We start from the raw sequence: 6,416 nt of genomic DNA, 5'->3' as shown, positions 1-6,416 counted from the left end.
AAGAGTGTGTTGTCCGGTCCTGACGCTAAATGGAGACCCCCTCGGGAACCATGGCGGAGTCCGGGATCGAGGGGTCGAGCCAAGTCTCCGTGAAAACCATCACGTTACAAAAAGTCAGACTGCGGTTCAGAACTGTTCCTTGTAAAGTGTCTTAAGATCTTCTTGTTGATGTTCCAGCCCGATTTGGGGGGTGGGTATCAACTGAGTTGAACCCATGTTTTCTCCTGGATTACAGAAGAGGGCCTATAGTTTTTCGTATGACTGAAGATTACAGCGCTCATTTATACGCTGGCTCGCAACAAACAATTTGCGTCCTCACCTGCTGCGGCCACGCTGCACTTACTCACACACACAGAAACGGCAGTGGAGAGAGAGAGAGAGGGCGAGAGGGAGCGCTACGGTGTCCCTAAATAGATGTCGCCAAAGCCCTGCAGCCTATAAGAATCACTGTCCTGTCAGGTAAATTAAAATATCAGCAGAACGGGAAACGCGCCCGCACATCCTACGGGCGCGTCCTGCGGCGCATATCCTGGGGCGCACATAAATAAAAAAAAATATATAACAATTTAATTAAATCAAATGAATAAAAAAACTGTGCGCGCACATCCTGCGGCTGCCGCAAATCCTAAATAAAAAATAAAAAAATTAAATTAAATCAAATTTATATAAAAACTGCGCGCGCACATCCTACGGACGCGTGCTGCGGCGCATGTCCTGGGGCGCACATAAAAAAAAAATATATATATAATAATTTAATTAAATCAAAGTAATAAAAAAAACTGTGCGCGCAAATCCTGCGGTGCACATAAATAAAGAATATATTTAAAAATAAAAACCATAAAAATGTAATTTATGAAATTAATAAACAAACTGTGCGCGCACATCCTGCGGGCGGTGCACATTCTAAATAAAAAAGCATGAAATTGAGTACGCCAAAGCTAATTCCGATTTATAAAACCATGCACACGCAAAACCTCAACTCCAAATCCGCCCTCCACCCCCCCAATTTCTACTATAAACGGTCAATGCAAAGCACGTCACGAATATTAAATTATGAATCCGACCAATGGGTTTCCACCGTGAGTCCTGACCGAGGCACGGCATCAAGCGATGTGAAGAGGAAGTGAAACTTTCTGACACTGACATCGAGTTGTTTGTTAGTGAGGTGGAGGTGAAGAGCGACTTTATAGGACAGCAGTGATGTCACTAATAAAGAAAATACACTGATACTCTGCCGGTGCTGCTGTGGATAACACAATGTGTGAGATCAGAAATCGCTGAACCCTCGCTTCCTCCTCATCCTTCCATTCGCATGCACAAATCGTGCAGAACCCCGCATCGGTGTCACGGCAGTATTTATCCATTTAGAGCATCGGACCGATTCCCTCACATCAGTGGATCCTTGCCTCCACTCTGGGATATTATTTGGAAAGTTTCTACATTTCTTGTTAGTGATCTCCTGTGCGCTCTATGCGCTCTGCGCTGGGTGGCTCTGCGCGCTGGGTCGCTATTACATGTGTAGCGGGTCAGTTCTTAATAAAGTTTTATACTTTTAGCAGTGTCATTTTCCCCGCTCTGGATGTGTTAATTAACCTGACAGGACGGCAACTCCTATAGGCTGCAAGGAGGCGGAGGAGTTTATTTAGGGACACCTTAGCACTCTCCCTTGTCCTCTCTCTCTCTCTCCCCACTGCCGGTCCTGTGGGTGTGTGCGGAAGTTTAGCGTGAGCGCAGCACGTGTGGTCGCAATTGTTTGTCGCAGTAAGTTGCTGGAAGTTATATAATGTTAACGGCGATCACAGAGAAAGTGTCCGCAAATTGTAACTGAAGTTTGTCCTTAGAGCCCAGCGTGAAGCTGTGTCTGTGTGCGACTGTGACGGCGTCACCGTGGATGCACGCTGTCCCTGCTTTATTTTAATGAATTAAAAGTATGAGATAAGGATGTGTTTTTATGTTTGTAAATGTTTTTAAATATTATAAATGTGTTTAAATTGTGTGACCTAACTATAACATGTTTGTTTTATAGGGCTGCCTCCAGCTAAATAGTTACGGTCACGGTTTTTTCCCACTTTAGATTTTATTTAGATTATTTGGTTTGATTATTTGTTTCTTTGTGTTTTGTTTTGTTCTATTGCAAGGTGCAATATATATGGTTGACTGGGACTGTGCAATTCAGCGGTAGTGACTTTAATGGTGGTGAATTATTGGCTCCATAAAGTAGAGGCCCTCTTTTGTCATTTTGTTGTTGTATATCGTTTGCAGTGATTTTCTTAAAGTGTGTTGTGTTTGGTTTTTAATGCATGATATTTCAGCATTGTACAATTGGGTCTGGAGCCTCTAATTTCTCTCTATTTTAAACTGTCATTTATATCAAGTCCAGGCCAGCCTTTCCAACCTTTGCACATGTCACTTTACTGTTTGAGCAGTCTGTTTTAAATCATTTGCATTTATTAAATAAATTGTATTTTGTATTGATATCTCAGCCTCCCGTCCCGTCTTATTCTGGATACTTGTTGAACCGAATTGACATTAACTGTCATCTCTGAACCATTTTTAATCACTACACATGCTTGCATTGTTACGATTCTTAAAGTGTGCTATGGTTGTTTAATGTATGATATATTAATGTAATGAACCGACTGATAACTGTCATGCTCTGAAATCTACATCAGTAATGGACAACAAAACCAGTATTAGTATTTCAGTAGCTGCATTTCATTTACCGTAATCATTCAGTATACGTTGTTCAGAATATCACATCAACACAAGGAACCAAGGTTTTGGTAAAGAGGAGTTTAATTTATAGGAACTGACTGTCATCATGCTGCTATTACCTTAAATTACATTGTACAGTATTTGGGATTATGTTGAATTTTATTTAAAACAATAATAAACAGACAAGTTAATTTACATGACAATTGTTTACAGTGCGGAAGTTACACTGTAACAGACTGCGTCACACTCGCGCTGTGGGTTTTACGCGGTGTCCTCGCCGCCGGTCTACGGGGAGTATAAAGCGAGCGCACGGACGGAAGTTGCATCCGCGCAGGACATCAGCTCCTGTGGGAACACACGAGCAAAGCGGAAGCGCATTGCTCCGCGCCCGTCAGCCCGTGATTCTGCTTTCTCCGCTGGTTGTGTATGCTCCGTTCAATGAAGGGGTTCGGGGTAAATGATGATGATCTTCATAGCATTTAATCATGTTCGGGGAAACACTCGGGGATATTGAAACTCCAGGAGAACCGCAGGGAACTCTAAAGTACGGGACACATATTTTAACATTTAAATATAATATGTCATTAATATCGTTTAAAATCATTTCCCAGTGTGTTTCCCTGAACTATGCCCCGAAACCATCGGTGCCGAACGCGATCGCAGCCGAAGTGAACAGCGCCACTGAGTTACATGGGGGCGGGCGTGAATGTTACGGGGTCAATTCTGAATAAAGTTTTATAGTTTTGGCAGTATTATTTTCCCCGTTCTGCTGATGTTTTAATTTACCTGACAGGACGGTGATTCCTATAGGCTGCAGGAAGTCGGCGCAGTCTATTTAGGGACACCGTAGCTCTTCCCTTCTCCCCCTCTCTTATTGTGTCTGTGACATTAAGTTAAGTTGTCTTTTCCTGTTTTAGTAATTGTTCTCAAGACAATAAGGACGGGGTGGGTCCCTGCTTTATTTGAATGAATTAAAGGTATGACATAATGATGTGTTTAATGTTTGTAAATGTTTTTGAAACATTTTGATAAACTGGTTCAAATTGTATGACCTAAATACAACATGTTTGTTTCTGTTGAGTTGTGTTGCACTATTGCTGCAGCTACCGTTGCATTCGGAGGAAAGAATAAATGATGGCGTTATCTTTAGCCGTTGTTGGCGTATTTATTAACAGGCTGCTGACACATCAGTCTCACGGTCAGAGCTACTTTAACTGACACACTAACATATAGCAGGTTGGCTCTTATAGCCTGTACCTTGGCGCCATCCTGTGGCGTAACCATATATACATATTACAATACAGCATTACATATACATCTGAGTACATAATGAATATATCTCAACACCCCCACTTGTACTCAGGTTGCTATACTTCAAGCAAAAGAAATACAGGAAAACAGAATGAATGTGAACCTCTGTCATGCACATATCAATCTCCAAAAAGAGCATTTGCAAACTTCTTCAGTTTCAACTTATTTACAGGTTTGGTCATTACATCAGCAACCATGTCATCAGTAGAACAATACATCAAAATCACCCTTCCCTCAATCACAGTTGACCTGATAAAGTGGTACTTTATGTCAAAGTGTTTAAACCTCTGTCTGTGTACAGGGTTTTTGGCAAGAGCTATTGTCCCCTGATTGTCCTCATGTACAATAGTTTGTGTGTAATTGTAGTTATCTATACCCCCTAGTAACTGCTCCAGGTATAGACACTCCTGTATGGTTGAAGCCAGTGCCATATATTCTGCCTCGCAGGTTGATAGGGCAACTGTGGGTTGTTTTCTAGTCTTCCACGAGACTAGAGAGCTGTTCTGACTAAGACTGACAGAGTATCCTGTGGTACTGCGTCTGTCACTTGTATCAGCCGCCCAGTCAGCATCACTGTAGGCTTGTATACCTAGCTCCTCACTGTCGTTTCTCTTAAAGCTTAACCCTTTCTCTGCAGTGCCTTTGAGATACCTTAAAACATGCTTCACAGTGACCCACTGCTCCTCTGTAGGCTCAGCAAAATACTGTGATAATCTGCTCACCACAAAACTTAAATCCGGTCTGGTACAAGTAGTCAAGTATATAAGACTACCAACAGCCTCCCTGTACATCCTGACATCTTCCATCTTTACTGCATCTTCAGTATACTCTAGCTTCTGCTCACAGGGTGTTTCTCTGGTCCTACAATCTTGCATATTAAAACGCTGTAGTATCTTGTTAGTGTATCTTTCCTGTGACATCTTTACACATCCATCTGATTGACTGAAATCAATACCCAGAAAATGTTTGAGTTTGCCTAAATCTTTCATCTTAAACTTTTCTGCGAGCATCTCTTTCACCTTTTTCAGTCTTTCTTCATTGCTTGCTGCAATGATCAAGTCATCGACCCATGTGATTATGATCACCTTCCCTTCATTTGACTCTTTGGCATAAACACAGTGGTCGGCTGGGTTTTGTAATATTATGTTTTTTTTAAACCATTTCATTTATATTGCTGCCTCAACGTGATGCTGACACGGACACGTTAACTCGGGATGGGTTTTTGTAGGATTTTTATTTCAGCGAGACCTTCAGTAGATCACCACACTTCACTCACAAGCGCTTTGTGAAAATGACGAATCTGCCACCGGCTCTGCAAATGACCCTCAACATCTGGAAAAAGGTAAAGAAATCGCCAATGTCAGGCCATGTGTGTTCTGTTATTGTCCGGAGACTCCGCCCTCTGTTGCTTCCCGCTCTTTTTGTCCCTCACCTGTTCCCGGTCATCAACCTGATTGTTTGCCTGATTTGTTCACCTGTGTCTTGTCTTTGTTCCCCCTTCTATTTAAGCCCAGTCTTCCTGTTGTCCCCTGTCGGATTGTATCGTTTGTTTGTGAGAATCTATGTAAAGATTCTGCCGTGTTTGAACCTTGTTTTACCTGGTCTGGTACTAGACTCAGATTTTTGATCCTCTCTGTTTTTCCCTTTTGGAATTCTGTTTTTGAATTGGACTCTCTGTTTTTTGCACTTGTGTTTTTTGCCTTTTTGGATCCTTGTTTTTTCTATTTTTGGAAATAAATAAGTATTTTTTTGCATCTTGGTCTGCGATTTAGTCCTTACTCTGAGAATGGAGAGGCACTGTCTAACGCCGAGTTTACCCCGGGGCGTGGAAGCGCAGTGCAGCGCCAAGGAAATCAAGCGCCTCCTATCCACTCCCTGTTAAACCTTTGTGCGGTGCACATCGGATGCGCTGCGCCGCGCTGCTTCACTCGCGCCCTGAACCAATGGTTTCGGCGTAGAGTCTATTTTTTTCACTCGCCGCGAGCGTAACGCGCCAAGGAACAAACTGAAAATGATTTTAAACGATCTGTTGTCCTAGAGTTTTAATTTCCCCAATTTTCCCAATCACATAATTAAATTCCCCCCTGCCCATCCACTACAGCTACACAAGCAGTCATATGGATACAAATAGAGGGGGGGGGCTATGAGACCATCATCATATACCCCCAAACGAGTACATTGAACGGGTTACATTCAACAGCAAGCGGAGAAAGCAGAATCGCGGGCTGACCGTCGCTGAGAAATGCACATCCGGTGTGAACAGCCGGCGCCGCACTTTCCACCTAAAAACGATGAAATGAACTGAACTATGAAGTAGTTCAGATTTTGAATGGTGAACTATGAACGTGAACTATTCATGTTTACTTGTATGAACTGAACTTTGAACTAGT

Source organism: Pleuronectes platessa, unplaced genomic scaffold (assembly GCF_947347685.1).
Source record: "Pleuronectes platessa unplaced genomic scaffold, fPlePla1.1 scaffold_72, whole genome shotgun sequence".
NCBI classification, from domain to species: domain Eukaryota; kingdom Metazoa; phylum Chordata; class Actinopteri; order Pleuronectiformes; family Pleuronectidae; genus Pleuronectes; species Pleuronectes platessa.
The sequence above is the reverse complement of the archived record's forward strand: the minus strand, read 5'-3'. Positions refer to the sequence as shown.